The 24,052-nt window shown below is 29.7% G+C and overlaps 2 pseudogenes across 1 annotated transcript; one reads left to right on the top strand and one right to left on the bottom strand.

Moving 5' to 3' along the window:
- Positions 1–3,334, top strand: LOC111296705 (uncharacterized; annotated as a pseudogene). The gene is made up of 5 exons (XR_016326048.1): positions 1–692; positions 788–909; positions 2,129–2,169; positions 2,260–2,358; positions 2,948–3,334. The product of XR_016326048.1 is annotated as an uncharacterized LOC111296705 (transcript).
- Positions 3,335–21,278: 17,944 nt separating this feature from the next.
- LOC111297710 (LIM domain-containing protein WLIM1-like) lies at positions 21,279–23,815 on the bottom strand (annotated as a pseudogene).
- Positions 23,816–24,052: the final 237 nt, after the last annotated feature.

The raw sequence follows: 24,052 nt of genomic DNA, 5'->3' as shown, positions 1-24,052 counted from the left end.
CGCCGTCAAAGAAAAAAGCGGAAATTTTGGAGAATTTATAATTTACTAATATTTCTATAAAGAGCTGAAATGTGTGGAAATGGTGCGTAGGTTAAGAGCGTGTACCTCATCAACCGGCGTTCATTAGTAACAGTTCGGTGATGCTAGGAGTATTGTGTGCACGTGCTCCCAAGCCTTGGATCCTCAACTCACTCTCTCTCATCGCCCACGGCGGCTCGGCGGCTCGGCGGCTCACCACCAGGACAGCCGTCTAGTGCACTGGCAGACAAATTTCGCCGACATATCAGCCGATAATCGGCGTTGCAGGCACCACTACACGGCTTGTCTGCTTGGCGGCTCAGACGGCGGTACTGCTTCTATATGGCACGCGATCTTGCCATGCGGCGGCGTTGGGGGAGGTTTGAGGAGTGGGGGGGTTTGGAAGAATGTGGAGAGGAAAGGTGAAGGTTCCTGGAATGTCGCTTGGGATGCCAGGCCGGCTCGGTGGCTTCATCGCCCCGATTCTGCTTGGCTTCTCTTTGGACTTTGCGCTTGTCTGGAGCCGATGATTGAATTCGTCGACGTTAATTCCGATGCTGATGAAAAAATCGAAGGCGCCGACTTAAATTTAATAAATCGCTTCATCGCCTATGAGAAGAGTAGAAATAGTTCGTCTTCGGGTTCTGCTGCTGCTAATAATTACAAAATTACAGGTTAGCTATAACTAATTAACAAATTAGTCCTGTAGAAAAAAGGTTTATTTAATTTTTTGAAAAAAAAATAATTTATATTTGATTGGCACTGGCAGGGGTTTTAGCGGATGGGCGATGTCTTTTCAGAGCAATTGCTCATGGAGCTTGCTTGAAGAGTGGGGAAGAAGCTCCCGATGAGAATCGTCAAAGAGAACTCGCTGATGAGCTGAGAGTTCAGGTAAGTTAAGTGAAGTTACTTAGCTAAAATTTGTTGTTACTGTTAACACACTTTAAACATTCCTTCTTTTGTTACGGTAAACTTTTAATTTAAAAAAAAAAAAGTGAAAATTCAATATGGTTTGATTTTTTTTTTAATCTTTAGGAGAAAGGCTAAGAAAAAAAATTGAAAAAGTTTTATTTTTATAAAATTATTATCATATTCATATTTTTATTATAACATTATATTTGATTATATAATTAATATTTTTTATAAAAATAATTTTTTATAAATATTTTATATAATATGATTATTTATAAATATTTTATAATTTTTAAAATCTTATCAACAAAAGAAATCAAATTATTATTAGAATAAATTAAAAAATTAACTTAAATACAAAATTAAAAGTAAATTAATAATTAATTAATACATTTTATCGTATTAAATATATTTAATTTTATTTAAAAATATTTATTTATATAAATTAGATAGTATAAAGGTATATTTATATATTATATGTTATTTTATAAAAAAAGTTATAATAAAAAATATATATTATAATAAATTATTTTTTTTACTTTTCACTATTTATTCAAATAATGATTATTAGAATTTTTTTTCTTTTCTTTTATCAATTTTAATTATTTAAACAAGGGGTGCATATACCCTTTTTTTTCTTATAAAAAAACTTTCATTTCCCTTTTTGACCTTTCATTTTCTTTATTTATATGTATATAAACGTAGAATCGGTGTTTGTATTAAAGGAAAAGTTACAAACTCAATGTGGGTTAAATATTGAATGAAATTAACAATTAACAATGTAATAGATCTGGCAATCTTAAATGCCACGCTAAACTAAAAATATACAAAAATGATGTGATTTAAAATTTCGTATATAGGTATGGCAAAAACTATAAAATGTGATTTGTGTTCAACGTATCAACTCAAATTAAAACACGGTAATTTTTGTATTTTATATATATTACACATGAAACATACAAATACAAATATATGAATTGAATTGTTAGGTCTAATTAGGCGTGGTTTAATCTTGAATTAATGGTTTTAATTAATTGTGTTAATTTATTGGCAAGTATAAATGTAAAAGCAACTTCACCTAAGAAATTCCAAATAAGTCTTGTCATTGGTTTAACTGGACAAACTTTTCTTTTTGCTGTTTAGAAATGGTAACAGGAGTTGAATGTGTTTTTCCCTGTCCAAATTTTGAATTCTATAGGTTGTGAATGAGCTTTCGAAGAGGCGGGAAGAAACGGAATGGTAAAGTATCGTTTTTTTTTTTTTTTTTCCTGTTGTTTTGATGAAGTATGAAGTTGTTATTTAGCATGGGGTTTCTTTCTATAAGTGCAGGTTTATTGAGGGAGATTTTGATGCTTACATTAAGGAAATTCAACATCCTTACGTTTGGGGTGGAGAGCCTGAATTATTGATGGCTTCTCATGTTTTGAAGTGAGTTTTCAGCTATTTCTTAACCATGTTTATTTCTATTTGGAATTTGCCCATGAATTCTTTTATAATATGCCTTCCGCAAACAAATGAAAAATTTAAGACGAGCTCTTGAGAATGCTTCATGAATATTGATGTGAATTGAAAAATTGCCATTATTTTAATGAATTGGTCTGCCGCTATTATTGACTCCAGAGTTTTCATAGCAGGCATAATTAGAATATTCCCAAGAACATATAATTGAGGGTCCTCTGCCATGCTGAAATTACATCATTTTGTGTTCTCATGTTTTCATAAATCTTGCATATCTGTGCAAGCATGCCAATTTGCATATTTTGTGAAGAAACTAATTTTAACCCAATATTTGATAGTTATAACCTCAGCTTTTTGTTGATGTTTCATTTTATTGGTGTATATGCCTTATGCGTGGAACTATGCTGGTGTCATATGGAATGATGTCAAAGCAAAACATAAACTGTTCTTTTCTTATGCGGTATTCAAGCCTAAAAGGTGGACTTTGAATTTGAATCGATGTTTTAAAGTCTGACTTGACCTCTGTATTTGATATACCATTTCCATTTTATGGTCTCAGGACTCGAATTTCAGTCTACATGAGTCATAGAACCTCTGGTAATTTGATAAACATAGCAAACTACGGGGAAGAGTACCAGAAGGACAAGGAGAATCCTATTAATGTGCTATTTCATGGGTATGGTCACTATGACATATTGGAGTCGATTCCAGAACAAAACTGCCACCAAGTGAACGCATAGAAGTTGGGTCATTATATGATTATGATTGCATAAAAATAAGTTGAGCTTATTTTAAATGGAGGAATTCCATTGAACCAAGAAGTCTTAGGTTGATAAATTAGCTGCATCTACCTCAGCTCTTGCGATAATCTTGATTCAATTTTGTAGTTTCCACAATTTTTTCATGATTTTTAGAAACTCAATTCAATACATCAAATTGGTAAAGCATTGTAGTTGTTCAAGCATTTCTGAAAAATCAGCGATGACCGTTTCCTTTCTCAGAAAATCTTTGGGAAATTGAATTATCTCAATCCTCTTTTCAGCTTTTCTTTTGAGTATGTTGAAGCTTTGTATAGAAAGAACATTTGAGGGAATACGGGAAGCCTTGCAAATGTTGTAAAAAGCCAGTCAATGATAAGGTTTTGTTCCAACTTGTTAGCGAAAGTCTTCAAGTAGTGAAGAAGACAATCTTCTTATGCTTCCAAAGTTTGGGTGCCAAGGAAAAGAGAAAGATGAAATAAAAATGCTTTGGAAGTAGCTGTGAGTTATACTGTTTTCGCCATCTCATACTCCACTTTGGAACTTCTGAATTTGTATTATTTTGAATTTAAATTATTTTGGGTTTGTTCTGTTTTACGTTCGAGCTCTCCTGGGTTAATCACAATTTGGAAAAATTACAAAAATGTTAATAAATCAAGAAAAAAAAATTAAAAAGTAGAAATTTGATCATTTTAAACTTCTTATATGTTTGAATGAAGTGATAGCCGCGTTAATTTGTTATCATAAAGAATTATAAAAAGGGTCAGTAAAGCAAAAATATTTATCAATTATTTTATGATAAAGAATTTATTAGAAGAAAATAAAATTAAGAGAAGTACCCAATAGGCTTTTTGAAAGTTTCCGACTAGTATAGGTCCGACCTATCACCTGCTAAGGTTGAAAACTAGGAGTAAGATTCCATTTTGAAGTAAAAGGCTCATTTTTATGTTAAAAGGAAAATTAATTTAATTATTTTTCATTTTAAAATAATATATATTTTCGATTTTTTTACATTATTATGTTTTGTATTTATTTGTGTCCTAAAGATATGCAAAATAAAAAAAAATCATTTTGGGAAATCATTTCAATTATTTTAAACTTTTTAATTTGATATATCATAGTATTTTAATATATTTTTAATGTAAAAAAGTACTAAAATTAATATGAAACATAATTAGGGTAAAGTTTGCAGATGTTCAAAAGAGAAAAATAGATAATAAATTTGAAACAGACAAAAAATGATATATTTTATTTTATTCATAATTTTAATATTTTACAAGCAGAATTAATAGAATTATATTTAAGGTATATTTAAAAAATTAAAAATTAATTAAAAAATAAAATATGTGACAAATTTTTAATTTAAATTATGAAAATAAAAAAAATTACACTGTGTATTAAATATCAATTCAAAAAATACATGTAAATATTTAATTTGAAACCGATGGAATAAGTTTTCTTTCTAATTCAATTTAATAACAAAGTACCTTGTGACACTTGAATAGCAAGATATCAGGTTGTAAATATTAAAGAAATTATAGATTACTTGTGATTGTGATGGATATAGCTTAACGCCTCCTAACTATGAGATTCACTTCATATTTAGGCTCTTATAATCAATCAAACTGATGGCTGGTTTAACATTACTATTAATATTACTGTGGAAAGTAATTTTTATATTTAAAAGTTATTTTTATTCAAATGCAATATTAAACAACAATTTTTTTATAATAATATATTAATATAGGGTGATTAATAAATTAACCCATTGAAAACAAAATTTAAAGATAAATTGATCCATTTAAAAAAAAAAGACAATCAACCTAACATTGATCCCACTAAAATTAAAATTTATAGGTAAATTGGCTCAACTGAAAAAAATAATTGAAAATCGATATAATATTCGATAAAAGTATTATTATTTTTTCATTAATTTTTTAATACTAAAACTAATAAGTGAAAAGTAGAGATAGTAACCAAGATAAAAAAAAAAATTATTATTTATCCATTAATTTTTTCAATATGAAAATTAATTTTAATTTTGCCAATTATGTTTTTAAGTATCAAATAATGTTTTTAGCAATGAAAAAAAGAAAAAATTTTTTTACTCAAACAAATAGATGATGACTTCATGAATAATTGTTTAATTACATTTATTAAAAAAAAAAAATTCATTTGATATATGGGGAATGTTTGGGGCAGCCCTAGCTGTAATCGCCCTCCGACAGTCCCTCGTACATGAAGCTCCGTTCCCACATTTTTTCAACTAAAAGCCGGCAACCAAATAATTTTCCCAATGAAAAATAATTTTCAATATTATTGTTTAATTAATTTACTCTCACAAAAAATATATTTATCTCCAAGAAGCTGCTCACTAAAAATTTTAAAAAACAAAAAATTTTAATCACTTATTTTAAAAAAATTTTATGTTATAAATTTATATTGATTAGAAAAAAATAATAAATTCCTTTAATAATTTTTTAGAAATTATTTTTAGCAAAAGGCTTTATTTTTTGTAGTTTCTATAAAATAACATTTACCTATTTTATAAATTGTTGATTCAATTAGTATTAAATATTTTATTTTTTTAAAATTATTTTGGATGTTTTGTATTATATGATTTATTTTTTCATATAATACCAAATACAATGATTTAAAAACACTAATAATTTATAATATTATACTAAATATGATAATTTAAGATTATTGGTGATCGAATTAGTCTAATGATGTTATCATTATGGTAATTAAATCATTGCAGTGATCTTGAAAATGATATCTAATGTTTTTTTTTTTTTCAGGGTGTTCCCAAAATATATCAACGTTGTCATTGTTTTTTCAAATAGTTTTGAATTAAACAAAAAATATATATTATATTTTTTTCTTATGATCGGTTTTATTCAATTAATCTTTTAATCTTTATTAAAATTTCAATGATATTTCGGTTGCTTTTTCTACTCAAAATAATTTTTAAATTCTATGGTTATGTAAAGTATTCAAGCAAATTTGTTATATAAAAAAAACTAGATAATCATTGTACTCTTAAATTATATTATTCATAATAATTAATTTTATGTAATCCCAAAAATTAGCTTATCTTATTGCACTCAAAAAATAACTTATAATAAAAGAATTAAAAAAGATAATTTTTTTTTATGTAAAAGTGAGTAGTTTTGTAATTTCGTCAATAAAATACAAAAAAAACATAATTGTCCTAATTTTATATTTATTATAATATATTTTTTTAACTTTGTTGATAATTTTCTCAACTAAGGTTGATATAATTCTACTCACGACACTAAATTTAGTAAAAAATTTAATAAGTGTAAATACTAGTTTTTTTTTTTAACTAAATTTTATAAATAAATACTATGACAAGTGATTGAATAGAAAAAGTATTATATATTTAGAATAAATTTAATTAAAAATTGATCTTGGTAGCCAAGTGGGCCAAATGCAAGGCAGTGGTATTTATAGACTCATCCCCCTCTTATCTTCTTTGTTGTGTCGATGTGGAATAAATGCAAGGACAAGTTTTGTATTTTTCAAACTCTTACTTTTAAGCTTATTAAGTATCATTTTTAAGCATATAAAAAAATTATCTTATAATAATATTGTAAAAATTTAAAGATAATTTTTATTCTGTATCATGTGTAATTTTTAATAATATAAAATTTATATGATAATTTATAAATTATTAAAAAATTAAAACTCAAAGTAATCAGCTTCCAATGATTTAAACAAACTAAACACACCCTTATCCATGATCGGCTTATTTATTAATTGAATTCTAAAATTTTTGTTAAAAATCGTTTGTTTATCTTATATATTATAAAATATAGTTGTTAAAAGATAAAATAATCTTTTAAATATACTTTTAAATGTGTTAGTTTTAATTTTAAAATATATAATCCCTTATCATGTGATTTAAAATAATTTATATAAAATAAATTAGTATATGTATCTTATTTTAAGAATTTGCACCTTATATTATAAAAATCTTATCATGCGATATGGAATAAATTATATGATATTTTATCATTATACATATTATTTAAAATAAATATATTACTTTTAATTTCAAATGTATAATATCATTTATATAAACTAGGTCATTTATATATGTATCTTGTCATAACAAATTGTTAACTATGTTATAACATATTATAACATTTTATAAAAACATATATATTTTCTTAGAATACTTTGAATGTATGTTTTTGTGTTATGTATGTTAGATTATTAGTAATGTTTAATCTATATTACTTTAACCAATGACCATACTTGCTACTAAGTATAGATTGTCATTCTCAATTCTTTTTTTTTTAATCAAATAAAAAACTTATTTATTTTATTATAAAAACCTACAAAGAAAATATAACATATGTGTGTGTTAAGATTTATATTTTATATTATGTCAATATGTTAAGAGTTGTATCTTTGCTTAGTACAAAATTTTATTAATTTAATTTTATAAATTATATTTAAATTTAAAAATATTGAGTTTAATTAATTAATTTAATCCCAAAATTAATTTTATTATAACAGTTCATTACACTTAGACAATTATACTTTAAGTAAGTTTGTTACATATAATATAATTTTAGTAGCAAATAATTTTAAATTCTAAAATTGATTCACTTGGCAAATTTCTTAATTTTATATTTGCAAACATGAACATGTGACGGGTTAGAGTACCCAATACTACCCAGATAAAAAAACTAATTGGGTTCGAGTATAGGGTACCCATGGGATGCTACTTGAACCCGTTACGGGTAGTAACCCTCATACCTGAACCCATTAATTACCCAATTGTAGGGTTTCTAAACCTGCTATAATTAGATTGAGCAGTGCCAAATACCCGATTAAATGATACCTATCATCATTTTTAGATTTTATCTAAGAAATAATCTTTTCAATATAGTTTTTAAGTTTAAATTGTTTTATAATTAGATTCAATTTCTGACTTTTTAAAATAAAATATCGAGTTTAGATTCATTTTATCAACTCTAAAACTAGTTAATATTAAAACTAATTTGGTTTTGATTAAATTAATCAAAATTTGTTGCAACTCGTGAGTTGTATATAGCTTATTATTGATATAGTCCCTTTAAATATCACATAATTAATAATCATTTTATTTTTTAGAAGCATTGTCCATGGGTGGATCCAAATGAGGAAGTAATTAAAGTGTAAATGAACATCCCAAAATATTAAAAAAAAATTTCTCACACACATCGTTAAAATTTTCTTTTGATCACATTTTTCTTGATAAAATTAATAAATTTATTAATAATTGTTTCCTTATATTATAAAAGAACATCTTGGGGAAAAAAATTTTTCTAAATATGACATGTTGCCATTGGCATTTGTTTACCATTGATATCCTTATTTTTTTGAAGCATTGTAATTTGATTGGCACGGCACCGCACAACAACTTGCAAAAAAGGTGCGAATATTTTAAAAATTTAATGAGAACATTTACGCATTTTGAGAGGCCATTTCTAGTTTCGTGAAATTTATATAGGTTGTCAACTTGTGATAATTTTGTGATTTGATGTATTAAACAAATGAGTTTATATTTAATATGCAACCAATGTATAAATTCTCAATGAACCAATAATTTATTAATGAGATGAATTAAATAATAATATTTTATTAATAAATAATTTTTTTTAAAAATTTTAATTTATATATATTTATTTTAAAAATTAATATTTATTTATTAATAAAATATTATTATTTAATTCATTTAAAATTTATAAAATTTATAAAATATAAAATATAAACTCTAAACGTAAATCGAAGGGTACGCGAATTGCTAACATTTAGGGCTCGTTTGTTTCGATGGAAAATTGCTTTTGAAATTTTTTTTTTTGCGTTTTCCAGTGTTCGACAAGTAAAAAAATTAAGTCAATAAGAAATGATTTTCTGGTCAAAGCAGAATAGTGCCCATTTTATGGAAATTGTCTTCCACTGTGGAAGATAATTTCCCCAGCAAGGCAACAACTCTTCTCCTTCTCTCTCTCACGGTCTCACTAGCTCGTCTCCAACAATATAGTCAACATGTCACAGGTCGAGATTTAAGCTTCGAAGTCGCGCGGTTCCAGGATCTGGACATTCACCTTTTCGGTATCTCAGATCAGTCTAACCGTTACGGTTCACACCTTTATGAGATATTGTCCGTCTGACCTCACGATTTTATCTTACAAAAGGTACCTCACAAGGTAGAGATGGTGTAAACCCTTTTATACCCCAGTGACCCTCCTATTATGTTCGATGTGGGATTCAGGACTCTTCCCTAAGTCCGTGACATTCTTCCGCACCCAACCTCGTGACGCTTTCGTCACGAAGACTGACCACCCCGCCTACCTTCTTCGAGGTGCTCGACGTGGATCGAACGGTATAGGGCTGGCTCTGATATCACTTGTCACGGGTTGAGACTTAAGCTCCGAACCCGTGCGGCTCCAGGACCCGGGCATTCATCCTTCCGGCATCCCAGATCGGCATAACCGTCACGGTTCACACCTTTGTGAGGTATTGTCCGCTCTGACCCCCTTTGGCCTCACGATTTTATCCTACAAAATGCGTCTCACAAAGCGAAGATGGTGTGAACCCTTTTATATCCCAATGACCCTCCTATTATGTTCGATGTGGGATTCAAGACTCTCCCTTAGGTCCGTGACAATAATCAAGTGAAAGAAAAAAGATGAACTTCAAGAAGCTTGTGTCACAAACCTAAGGGGGAGTCCTGAATCTCACATCGAACATAATAGGAGGGTCACTGAGGTATAAAAGGGTTCACACCATCTTCGCCTTGTGAGACACCTTTTGTAGGATAAAACCGTGAGGCCAGGGGGGTCAGAGCGGATAATACATCACAAGGGTGTGAACCGTGGCAGGAAGGTTGATCTAGGACGCCGAAATGGTGAATGCCCGGATCTCAGAGCCTCGCTGGTTCAGAGCTTAAGTCTCGACCCTTGACAAATGGTATCAGAGCCAGCCCTAAACCATTCGATCCACGCCAAGCACCTCGAGGGAGGTAGGCAAAGTGACCAACCTCCGTGACGAGGGTGTCATGAGGTTGGGTGCGAGAGAATGCCACGGACCTAAAGATGAGTCATGAATCCTACATTGAACATAATAGGAGGGTCATTGAGGTATATAAGGGTTCACACCACCTCTACCTTGTGAGGCACCTTTTGTAGGATAAAACTGTGAGGTCAAGGGGGCCAGAGCGGACAATACCTCACAAAGGTGTGAAACGTGACGGTTAGGCTGATTCGGAACGTCGGAAGGGTGAATGCCTGGGTCTCGGAGCCGTGCGAGTTCGGAGCTGTACGGGTTCGGAGCTTAAGTCTCGACCCGTGACAAGTGGTATCAGAGCCAGTCCTATACCGTTCGATCCACGTCGAGCACTTCGAGGGAGGTAGGTAAGGTGGCCAGCCTCCGTGACGAAGATGTCATGAGGTTTGGTGCGGGAGAATGTCACGAACCTAAAAAAGAGTCATGAATCCCACATCGAACATAATAGGAGGGTCACTGAGGTAAAAAAGGGTTTACACCATCTCTGCCTTGTGAGACGCCTTTTGTAGGATAAAATCGTGAGGTCAAGGGGGCCAGAGCGGACAATACCTCACAAGGGTGTGAATCGTGATAAGAAAATTGATCTAGGACACCGAAATGGTGAATGCCTGGGTCCCAGAGCTGCGCGGGTTCGGAGCTTAAGTCTCGACCCGTGACAAATGGTATCAGAGCTAGCCCTAAACCGTTCGATCCACGTCAAGCACCTCGAGAGAGGTAGGCAGGGTGGCCAACCTCCGTGACGAGGGTGTCACGAGGTTGGGTGCGGGAGAATGTCACGGATCTAAAGATGAGTCCTGAATCTCACATTGAACATAATAAGAGGGTCACTGGGGTATATAAGGGTTCACACCACCTCCGCCTTGTGAAACGCCTTTTGTAAGATAAAATCGTGAGGTCAGGGGGTCAGAGCGGATAATACCTCACAAGGGTGTGAAACGTAACGGTCAGGCTGATTCGGGACGTCGGAAGGGTGAATGCCTGGATCTCGGAGCCGCGCAGCCGCGCGAGTTCGAAGCTTAAGTCTCGACTCGTGACAAACAACCTTCACAAATCAAGCAAACTAACAATTTTGATGACCAAGATCAACAACCACCTAGAAAGCTTTGCAGACTTGCAGGTTTGCTGCCAACTCCAATTGCAGATTTGCAGCTAATAAGAAAGCTCCTCCTTGAGCTCCCTTATCAAGCTTTATGGGTTTTTATGGGTTATAATCTCAGGCTAATCTAGCCAAGAACCCCAAAAAAATCCCATATTTTTCTAAAATATTGTTATTTTTTGTGTTTATTTTATGGGTTTTTATGAATTTAAAATGGGTATTTGAAGTTAAAGAAAAGTTTAGAAGAGAAGATGAAAGGAAAGAGAAGATGAATAGTGAAAAAAATGTTTGTATTTTCGATTGAAACAAATATCAGAAAATAATTTTCTCTGAGTGATCTAAATTATTTTTTTCTGGAAAACATCTTCAAAAAAAATCTTTTATTTTCTGGAATTTGATTTTCGGTTACCAAAACGCGGCCTTAGCTTAATTGATTGTTTGCGTATTGTAGAAACAAAGGTGCATGTCCTTTTTTTTTTTTTTAATGTTAAAAACAATAAAAAACAAAAGGTGAAATATATTTCTCAACGTGCGCCATTTTTTCATTTATTTTTTTATGAATATCCCAAGATTATGCCTTTTTTTTTTTTTTAACACTTATAATTTCATTTTATAAGTTGAATGATTTTTGGATTAGTTGACATATTATTAAAATTGATATTTAAAAATTGTAAGTTTAAAAGAGTTTAAATGTATAGTTTTTTCTTCAGCTTTATAAATATAGAAGGATGAAAATTTAAAAGTAAATCAAAAACTAAAAAATTTTAATTTTATAAAAAAATTAAAATTTTTTATTATTTATTTAATCTTTTTTGGTAAGCTACAAATTTTTATATTAGGTAGATCAAAGTCAACACTTTGCAAAAATTAGAGAGAAATTAACAAGTCTAGATGGAGGGAATATATAATTCAACTAACCTTTTCTCTGAATTATTAATCTATCTATCATCTATTCCTCTCACTCCCTCTTGAAGGAGAGAGTTCATGAAACACACAAACCAATAAAAAAAAGTCAGCTGAGCCACCTAAAGAAGACGCTTGCACGAAAAGCATCGTCCTCACAACAATCAAGATTCCAAAGAGAAAAAAAAAATTCATCGTTAAAGAAACTGATCAACCTGCTAAGAAAATTGGCATAGACTCCATGGAAAAGAAAACCAGCTGATCAGAATCATCTTCATCCTTGTATACCATAATTTTCCTCTGATGTACCCATGGTTGGCCATATGCGGATGGTTCCTCTGCAAAATCTGAATTTTCCCTGGTGAAAACATATGCGTTGAACCTGATGAAAACCAAATATAGACATAATAAGTTTCATATATATATATGATTAATATATATCGCATTTTTTTGGTTTCCAATTCATTTTCTCGAAGTATGAAAAGAAAGATGGTGGATTAATTAATCACCTGTTTTCCTTTAAACTGTGTCTTCTTTGGGGTCTTAAAGTTTCCAGGCATGGAAGATGGTGGAGTATTGTCCCTTATTTCTTGAATTCCAAGCTCGGAACCAATCCTTTTCGGCGTCAAAACTAGAGCATCAAACAGGCGAATAAACATGCTACTAAATCCAAGCGACTGTGACCGTGATCTTGACAAGAAGCAATAGTAACTCCATGGCTGCTTTCTTTCTTGCTTTTTATGGGGACGGCACAGGGAGGATGATGGTTGTTCTTCTTAATGTTCAAGGTTCTATATAGGAAATCTTTTGTACTTTACATGGCCGATGATTTGATGATCATATATACACCCAGTTGACATTATTGTAATATAGTCTGGTCATTGGTCATAATCCAAAGCTATAAAGGTAGTTACGGTTCGAAAGTGTATAATTTAATAAATTTAAAATTTAAATTTCAGGATTTATAATTTTTTTAATCTAAATTTTACAATTTTTTTGTAAATATATAGATTTATATTTGTTGATTGAGTCATGTATAGGGTATTTTAATTATTTAAAGCAAAATTTAATTATTGAAATAAAGCACTACATAGACTTGTCCATGGAATTAACTTACTTTGGGTGAGGCAAGGGCAAGAATTTTCAAGGTTATTTAATTAATAAAAGTTTTAAATTAATTTTGAAATATATTTTAATATTATATATTTTCAATATTATCAATTAAATTCGAATTCAAATTTTATCCTATCAAACTAATGTTAACTAAATGTCCTCATTATTTTATAGACTGTAGTTTATAGATTAACCAGGAGCGAATTACAAATTTAACTAATATAAAAAGACAGTACATTATCCAGAATTTATACAATGCAATAAATTAAAATTGTCCCCAAATCTTAATTTCCTGTCAAATTAGTAATTTTATTATTGGTTTAAGTGCTGAATTAGTAGCCACATCAACTTAATTAATTAATAACTTCATTGCCATGTAAACATAATTAAATACCAATTAAATTACCAATTAACACTTATCATCTCCTAAAACCAAAGAAAAAATGTAAATTTTTTTTCATTATAAACTTGTGTTGAAAATTCTATCATATCAGCTTATCAATTCCAAGAGACGTCAGACTCTCTCTTTAATCGGAGGAACAAGCTAATACTGAAGGGCCCATAAAAGATTGCTATTGTGTTTTCATGATGAAAAAGTCCTAAAAAAATTCCGAGTTGAGCAAAGTCCATGGAAAAAAAACTCAGGACTGAACTTGACATGCATGTGCCTTTATTTCATGGAACAACATTTGAATATTGAAGCAAGAAAAAGAGGCAAGGAGCAGGTGGACATTTACCATATATATTTGAAGAATTAAATTAAAGTCTTACAAGAACTCTTAAAGATTTAGCCGTTTTCACTAGCCATAGACATAGGACCAATAAGCAAAAAAATCGAAATAAGAAAGAAGCTAAAAATCCTAACGAAACATATAAATCAACTCAAATCGATAAAATATACAAAAAATCGCGTATCAAGCAAACAAGACAAAAAAATGCACAAAAAGGGAAAAAATCATTTTCTCTCCCAAGGTTTAAGTTTACTTTCTTCGACGATTTTGAGGAATTTGAACGGTGAAAATCAAGAAAGGGTAGAAGAAGCCATGGTGAAAGTTTGGTGGCTAACGGCAACACCAGTGGTCCTAGATCTGAAATTGTTGGTTTCAGGTTTGAGAATAGATTCATGAGTTATAGGGGCTTTTGTCAAAATTTAATCCTATTGAAGCAAAGGATGTGAAAAGGAAGATTTGGGTGAATTTTGACGGTTTTCTAACGCTGATAAGCAACGGGAGACTACGGCAGACATTGTGATCTGACGCCGAAAATTGAGTTTGAGAGATATAAAAAGAGAGTCTGAGCAGAGGTACGAGGGAAAGACAGAAGGAAAAAAAAATGGCCCATCTGAATTCATTCATGCCCAATTTAACGTTCTAGTATTCATTAAATTGTATTAACCCAATTGTAATTAAGAAACCTAACCCATTTTTATTATTTTTAAGTTTCCTATTTGGTGTTTTTTTTTTCATGAATTAAAATTAAGAAATTATTTTAAAAATAAATATAAATATTTTTAAAAATAAATTATTAATTAAATAAAATTTTTAAAAAGTAAAAAATAATAAAATTTATGCAAATAAAATTATTAATTCAATATAGGTTAAGTCATGTAATCAGCATAGGATAATAAATAAAGCTTTATATTTCATAATTATGAGATCAACTGAATGAAAAATTAAGAAAAATTATGTTATGTTGTAATTTTAAATTTTTTTACACTATTTATTTTTATAAAAAATTATTTTCATCTACTTTTTTAATTTTCATATCATTTTTTATTATTTGTATAGTGATTTATCTCTAAAAATTTTAATCTTTTCACAAATCTAGAACTGCATGAAAGTTTGATACTCTTGTGAGTTTCGTGTAACAACAGTTTCCAAAAAATAACTAGTCATCTCAGTAATAAAAGTTAGTAAGTGTTTTTATGTTTAGTCTTTATAACTTATTATCATATTAAATAAATATTCTAACTTTTTTTAGTATGTTTCTAAACATGCTAGTGCATTTGATGAAAAAAATCCTGCTTCTAATTCTAGTATTTGAATTTCCGGTGATCATCAATTTCATGCTTTTTTATTTTCTTACTTTTGGCGGTTGAAAATCATGTAAAATTTCATTGTACATTACTTGTTAATTTACTAGGTAATTTAAGTATATAGATGTTTTATAATATATAGTTATTGAAATTAAATTAAGTTTTAAGTGTTTTTATCATATGTTTTGGTGTTGAATGAAATTGTAATAAAAACAAAAAAAAAAAACCCCAAATTATTGCAAGAGTTTTGGCATTTAGCAACGTTTTTTTTATTATTTAAATGTCGCTAAAACATTAGCGGCATTTTCAAAACACGATATTAGAAACGCCGACTTTTTTGACGTCTGAAAATTTAGTAGCGTTTTTTTTAATGATTAGTGACGTTTATTAAACACCTTGATATGAAATTAAAAAAAATGAAAATTTTTGCAATGTCTTCTGTAAATGCTGTGAAATTCTGATAAATAGTGAATAATAATTTTTTATATACATATCTGAGAAAAAACGTTTCAAATGATTATTTTTCTATTTTTATTAATTACCTTCAAGAACATATTATAAAAATATAAAATTTAATTCATTTTCATTAATTAAATATTATAAAATATCTAAATACATCAATTATCTGAATAAGTATACAAGTAAATATAGGCGCGCTTGACGCAAAAAACACGTCGACTTTACTAACGAAACCTTAATACATTCATTCTAAACTTGTATAGAGAAGTATATTCTAAGCAAAATGTTTGGAGGAAATACTATTGTTTTATGCAAAAACACATCAAAAGCTACGTCTTCATGATCCGTTGATAGGATATCAAATTTCAAAACAATATGACCGAGTATGCCATACCAAGTTTTTGAAGCTCCACAACGATTATACTTAATACTGCAACAAAAGAAGCAAAGGATTAATTGCATAACACAAGTAAAGAAAATAACTGAAAAGGAATTCAACGTTAGATAACATTTCAAAGCAACTGCAGTTTATAAGATAGGTAGCCAGCAGCCTCAGCTATTTCTGGGTTTAGCCTCCCACTGGGACATGTTCCTCTAAAGCGGGCCTGCCATATAATGGATGGAGCGAAGTTCTAGAAGCAAGCTGCCAGACGGCCAACTAAGCAAGTCCCCCTAGGGCTTTTAGTCTCGCAGCTTAAACCAACAACCGTGTTAAAAGAAAATTATAAAAAGATCGTCAATAAAGGAATTTTGGCTTGACTGCTATGACAAAATCTATAGCCTAAAGTTCAACCTCAAAGGCTTTGACTCTAATTTGATACAAGTCAGTGCTTCTCTAAGAACTGCACTACATTCTCTTGCTTTAAAGCAACTTAAGACAAGTAAAGGTTGGAAAAGAGGTTAAGCTAGAACCAACTTAAGCTATGGAGAATAGAAAAGAAAAGGATTTATGTAAGCTGCCCCAATTTTTTTCGAATTTAGGTTGGTTGTGAGTCATACAATTTCCCATCTACCAAAACATAACACTTGCATCTGAGCTGCTGACAATGTGAATGAATCCAGTAAACTACGAAGAATCTCAAGAAACTGGCAGTGCATATCCTCCCCAAAAATTTGTTATCATCCCTTTAACCTGTGAGTAAACAACTATATTAGTTCTTCTAATTCTATCTCCATATGTACAGACGCATATAAAACACGGTGAGAGAGATCTCTTAAGTTCATATAATTATTGTGTTTCCACACAATGATTAATTACACAATATCACCAACAAACTAGAATAAAACACGTAACAAGTTGAATTCCTTCCTGGCGGACAACATAACAGTGCAGAAGGTGTGGGTCCTGATTCAAGAACACTATGATGATGTTTGTGCTGCATCCATTATGGAGACTCGATAATTAGGAAATGAAAAGTTTAAATGCAAAGCAAGGAAGAAAGAAATATGTTAAAGAGATATACTAAAAATGCCACCATTACCTTGTTAGTACAAGCTTTTTTATTTTGATTCCGCAGATCATCAGTGATAATGTCAAAGATACCTTCATTCATAATATCCCTAAAATTAATTGGAAAAATGGACACTTCAGCCATAAGATATAAAAATTTAATTGTTTAAAAGATAATTCTGAAGAAGTGCTAGCTTTTAGAACCACGATGGCAACATGAAAACAATCTTGGTGGAAAAGCAGACCTAAAAAGTCGAACTGCTGCAATATCTGTAGGCTCTTGCTTAAACAACAAAGTTCGTGCAAAAAATCTACCTACTGGAAAAAAAAAAGCTGACAGGATTAATGCAGACACAAATTAAATGGAATAAACCATAGAACTTAAACTCTTGAAAAGAGCTACTAGATAACAAATATTCCAGGAAAATATGGGAAATGAAACTCGCATTCAGAAATCAAAATGAAACTGAACCCAAGAAAAGAATAAATATATATTTTTAGGCCTAAAAATTCAAATATCTTGTATGGATACATCAAATGATGCTTAGCTGTAAATACTAAGTGTTAAATTTAAAGTAGATCATTGGCCAAAAAGAATTTTCTAATATGAAATCACAAAAACAATAAATTAGTTTATGTAAATAATGTAATATAAATGTTAAGATCTTGATTTTATGAATTGAATTATTTTTTTCACTATATTTTTTTGAATTTTTTTTATCATTTGCTTCTACTTATAATAATTGAACAGGCAAGAAAGAAAATAAACATTCTGGACCAGAGTTTGCATGAACTTTGAAGAAAGCTTTAGTATTTGAACATGCAAACTGTTTATGTAAACCCCATTATTTTTGCAGATTCTTGTATACTACACAAAAAAAAAAAAAAAACCAAAAAAAAGCAGCAAGCACATGGGTTCTTTCTAATTTTTTCCCATCAATGGCTGTAGAACGAACTACTTTTACAGTATAAAGTATAAACTTATCCAAGTTATTATTACAATCCCCCGTTTCAAGACCATATTACTTACTAAGAATTTGGTAGCGTACCTATTTATGATACAGGTACGAGAACAACTTTGAGTGAGTGATTTTCAAAATTTGAAATGAATTCATTTTAAAATGCGTTAATTTAAAATGACAATATTTATCATGCATTGTTTGAATAATTATTTTAATATTAATAATTTTATTTTTATTTTTTCAAATAAGATAATTTTATATTAAAGTTCTCATTAAAATATAAAATCTTTCCTTAAAATCCGTGGCCGATTTTGCTCAATTGTGAATGCCACTGTTTAATCATTTTCGACAAGGAAATAAATAATTCAAATGACAAAGCTTCATCCGAGACACTTTTTTTTTCATTTTTTTTCTCTTTTGTATTTTGACGTTGATAAAAATACTTAATATTAATTTTTAATTAAAGGTTAAAAGATTTGAACTTAACTCTTTGAACATTAGGATACATATGCATATCATGCATTTAATCTAAGGCTCACGTAATTGTTTATATTTTTTTGATGAATATATTGAATCAAAGGCTCACGTGTATATTATTTTTTTAATGATATGTATTTATTATTTGTTAATTGTTTAGTTGAATGGGGAAAAGATCAAGAATATTTTGGATGGATATTATTCTCCTTTAATCTCTCTCTTCTAATTTGATTTTCCATCATTTTTTGCTCTCCCTAGGTTTTGTTTTAATTTTCTTTTTTAATTTTTTTAAATATAAAAATAGTCAAAAATAAAAATTATATGATTTTTTTGTCAAATATGGTAATTTTATTGAGAGAAATTGTATGATATACAGTGGAGTTTTTTAATTTTACAAATATGGTTAACATGATGACACATATATCACTTTTCTTTAAAAAACTTAATTCTTTTTTTTAAATACACCTTAAGATATATATATATATATATATCAATTAATCTCATCAGTGAAATTAAAAAATTATAATAATTATGTATTTGATAAATTTTTTATTAAATATTTTTAACATGTTAATTATTTATGTGATGGTATGGGTCTTGTATTCAAATTAATCGATGAAAGCAAAATTGAATTACTTATTACAAATTTTCAAATTTTAAGTATACAAATTGAAATTTTAATTATATATAATTTGAATACTAAATGCATAATTAAACATTTCTTATATTCTTATATTTTTTATAATTACGACTGTTTTTTATTTTCATTTATTGTTTTGATGTAATAAGGAAAAGTTTAGAAATATTAGGTTACATTGAATGGTGTATATTCCTTGGGTTGAGACAGTAATCTTTAACTTAGATTTCAGAGCCTTTTTCGGTATTTTGCACAGTAGCGTAACCGCATTGTAAATAGGCAACTGAGATGTAAAATTTTCTATAATAAATGTATTAATATAGAATAAATCATAAATAAATCCTAATAAAGAATAAAATTTGAGATAAATTGATCTTACTGAAATAAAAATTTAGGAATCAATATATAGTAAAATAATTTGCGGTCAATATATAATTAGTGACAAATTGATATCACATAAAATGTAGTTAAGGCAAGAAAAATTTTAGAATTATTGATTTATGAACTATTTTTTTAATATTAAAACTAGTCTTGATTTTATCAATTGCAACTATATAATTTTTTCTTTAAAAATTATTAGTACAAAAGAAATTATAAACACTAGATTTTATGTTCATGCTTTGTTGCAGGAATAAAATAAAATTATATACTTGTAATTTAATTGCAAAAGTAAAATAAAATTATGTATTAATAATTTAAATATTGAATAATATATAAGAGAAAAAGAATTGTGTAATTATTTATATTTTGAATATTTATATTAGTTGAAGTCAATAATGATAAAATATTAAATTTATTCATTAAAGGCTTGTTTGTTTGTCGTCATCATTGGATTACAAAAGAATAAATAACCCTATTTGCAACTCAACATTCAACATAGGGAAATATACTTAAAACTTAAAAACAAAAGAAATATTAATTTAAAATACCAATTATTACAAAAAGACTCTAATACAAAAGTAAGACAAAAGTAGCGACTTCATAAATTAAGAGAGTAGAAAGCTCATAAACTTTTGAAAGAAAACTTTATTTTTCTGCAACTAAAATTGATATATGGCTAATGTTAATGTGCTTTATAGCACCTTATAAAAAATCCTCTAATTTCTCTATGTTCAGGTTATTAAGTGATTTTAGAAGTCATTAACATAGAGATAAAGTCTCATATAGAGGTCCATTTCAATCCTCACACACATGGTTGTACACAAGTTATGCTAACCAAAATGTAATGGCAGTATATATGAATACATCTACATCTGCTATCTTGTAATCTAAAATGGGCCAAGGCTTTTTTGTTTTGTTTTCCTTAACGACAGACATCACTCTGCCCCATTGAAGTAGTTCCTTACTATCTTTTATCACTTCGTTTGATCTAGCTTATAAATTTCACTTGAATCGGAGCATGTCTAAAGTGCCATATATACGTACATGTATAAAACTCGGATAGTTTCACATTGAAGAAATAACCAGATGGTACTTTATATCATAAGATTAAGATGAGTTCTTACCTCATCTAATGCTGTCATTGCCATGCATTGCTTTTCTTGCTGTTGTGGAAGTTTCAAAGCTTTTGTCAGCCTCTAATAGGTAGCTTGCATGCTTCTCTTTGCCTACCCCACATCATTGGGAACACCTAAAAGAAAAGTCTCGAGCTTCCCAATTTGAAGAAGCATGTCCTTAACATGAGAGACCACTTCATGGATTGGCTGAAGATAATTGCTAGAGGCAATTAAGGTAGCAAGTCCTTATGCATTAAACCATTTGAGTTGACAATGCACGACATATGAAACAGACAGAACATAGGAAAAAAAGAAGATAGCATAAATGGAATAAATGATCAAACATTGATGACAGAGATAAAGATTTAGTAGCAGCTTCTGTTGCATTAACTTTCTCCTTCTAGCATTTGCTCTCAAGCTAGCTTAACTTCCCCTTTTCCTTGATGAGTTGACCATGGTGGTGTTTGCAGTAAAGTCGGTATTTATGTGCAACATAATTGGAAGGGCTAATCACACATCCTCCATGTGTGCATTTGAAACAACTCTTATGGTAAGGAGTTCCATTGATCGTAACCTATTGAAAGAAAGAAACACATTTTTATAGTTAATGCTTGGTATGCGACTGTGCTAACTACTAATATCCAAAATGTTAGAATAGAAATCACAAATAGAAAGAAGTATTTGCTCATTTTTATTTTCTTCATGTATGAAAAGCTATAACAAATTTTTACCCTCTCAGTTGGAAACACAGTATTTTTACAGCCAAAATTTATCTCTGGTTCCAGCAAACATGGCCGACGCTTTAGTTGCTGTAGGTTTCTGTTCAAAGGAGCTCATAATCATGATTGATTATAAATATGGGAACTCACACAAAATCTGTAACATAAGCAGGCATAGAGTCTTCAATGAAATTACCTCACCATCAACCGGTTTCTCTGGCTTTGCAATTTTTGGTGTACCTAGCAAAGTGATTGAAATTGAAGGTAAAGTTAGCTAGAACAGTGCAAAATAATATTACTTGGAGTCTATTTGAAATTCTGACGTTTCACACCTTCAACGCTTTTGTCCAGACTGCCAGTTCTTTTGAAAAGTCGATCAAAATAAGGATTGCAGTACAAAACACCTTCGAAGGAATTATAGTTGCCAAGATGCAAATGAAATGTATATATCAATATGAATTTTTATGAAAAAAAACTAATGATGTAAATTACCACTTTCCAGTCTTCCACAAACAAATTGAGATATAGCAATGAAGGTATAACATACCTAAAAAATAGAAAAATGCATCTTCCAAAACTAAGCAAAAGGAATCAGATCGGAACAGATAAAAGTAGAAAAGATGTAGGCTGGGGGAAAATCTAGGCACTCTAATTACAGTATAAGATATTCGGTAATACACTATGAATTTATGATTCTATCTGATCTGATCTATAGTTTAATAGTATCAAAATCCAGGTAAAAGTTGGATTGATTTCCATTTTTGTTTCAAAGAAGTTATGCTAATTCGGTACTTTAGATGACCTGACACACTTATCAAGGTCTGAAAGAAGTAAAATTCATAGCAAAAAATTGGCACGGGTAGGAATTTCTTACTAAAGTAAAATTCCAAAGCACTGCATGACATCAATAAAGCTATATTTTAGAGCATTACCTTCAAAGTCCCGTTGCACTAATGGCACCTGAAACAGGTCTTGTGATATACCTGGTTCTCAGTGTTGGGAAATGGTTCATATGTGAGTAATTTCATATCATTAAAAAATTTAAATGAGATATCTTATATATGCATGAAGGACCAAAAAACCTAATAGCTTAAGCTTTTGGGCTCAAGTGGTATCCAACATATATGTATAGGCTCTCTGATGTGTTCTTATGTGCTCCAAGTGTGGTTTATTTCCCTAACAAGTTGTATTAGAGCCAATGTTATGGGTTCAAGTTTAGTGTTGTTGTTGGGAAGGAGATTGTTGGTAGATTAAAGGTTGGCCGCATCCATCAACTTCATGTGCTCGAATGCTAATATTAAAAAAAATTTGACTTAGATGCAACGTATATATGATAATATGCATAAATAAAACACTCAAGTGGGTGATATGTTGAGTGAATTTGAAGTATAAGCTTAAGGGAGTACTGAGACAACCTAGGTGGCACTGTGGCTTGGCTTCAAAGGAGATGTTCATAGAACTTATTTGTACGGAAGAGCTGAGGTGTGACTTTGATAAGTAAATGGGAGAGATTATTCTTTTTTGTTTTATAAAATTTTTTATTCAAAAGATATACATAGATATTTTTCTATATATCATTAAATATATCATTAATATTCCAAGACCTAATCCACAATTTTTTCTTGAATCAACAAAAAAAATGATTGAGATATTCATTTACAATAATTAAGCAAATCAAGAAAGAATTAATAAACCAAATAAAAATACAATTCATTTTATTTCAACTATTAAAAAACTCACTTTCAAATATTAGAAATAAAAATGCAAAAGTTTTTTGTGACTTATCCTCTCTCTCACAAGCATATGTATTTTACAAATTATCACAAACTTAAGTTATTAGTTTTTACAAATTCAAACCTATCCTTCAATATCATGGAACATCTCTTTTTCTTAAAAATGAAATAAATTGTTGGGATATAATTCAAATGTGAATAAAAAATCTCACATCATTAGAAAATTTAATGAGATGTCTTATATATGCATGAAGAACCCAAGAATCTAATAGCTTAAACTTTTGGGCTCAAGTAGTGTCCAACATGTATGTATGAGCTCTCTGGTATACTTCTATGGGCTCTAAGTGTGGTTTATCTCCTCAACAGTTAGTAGTTAACTTATCAACCAAATGGACAATCTTGTCATTGGCCATACATTTTTGGGTTATTCCTGCAAAAGCCATGGTTTCAGCTCTCACCTCACTAAACAATTAGCAAATCTAACACGTTTTATCCTCTCTTTTCTCTAGAAAGACTAATGGGAAAGAGAAAAGAAGAGAAGATAAGGAAAAGAAGGATGGAGAAATGGAGTTACAATGGATTGCATAGAGTGGAGACCAAAAGGAGTGGTGTAATTAAAGTGTCTTTTGCCAAAATCGTTTTTGTCCGACCTTCAAGCACTTAACTACCCTTGTCTTGAGATATTTTTGTATCTCCCCATCCAAAATGAATTTAAATTATCTCAAGAACATGTATATATT

This window comes from Durio zibethinus, chromosome 12 (assembly GCF_047325235.1).
Source record: "Durio zibethinus cultivar Kanyao isolate XHJ-2024 chromosome 12, ASM4732523v1, whole genome shotgun sequence".
In the NCBI taxonomy this organism is placed as follows: Eukaryota; Viridiplantae; Streptophyta; class Magnoliopsida; order Malvales; family Malvaceae; genus Durio; species Durio zibethinus.
This window is presented reverse-complemented; position numbering and strand designations above follow the sequence as displayed.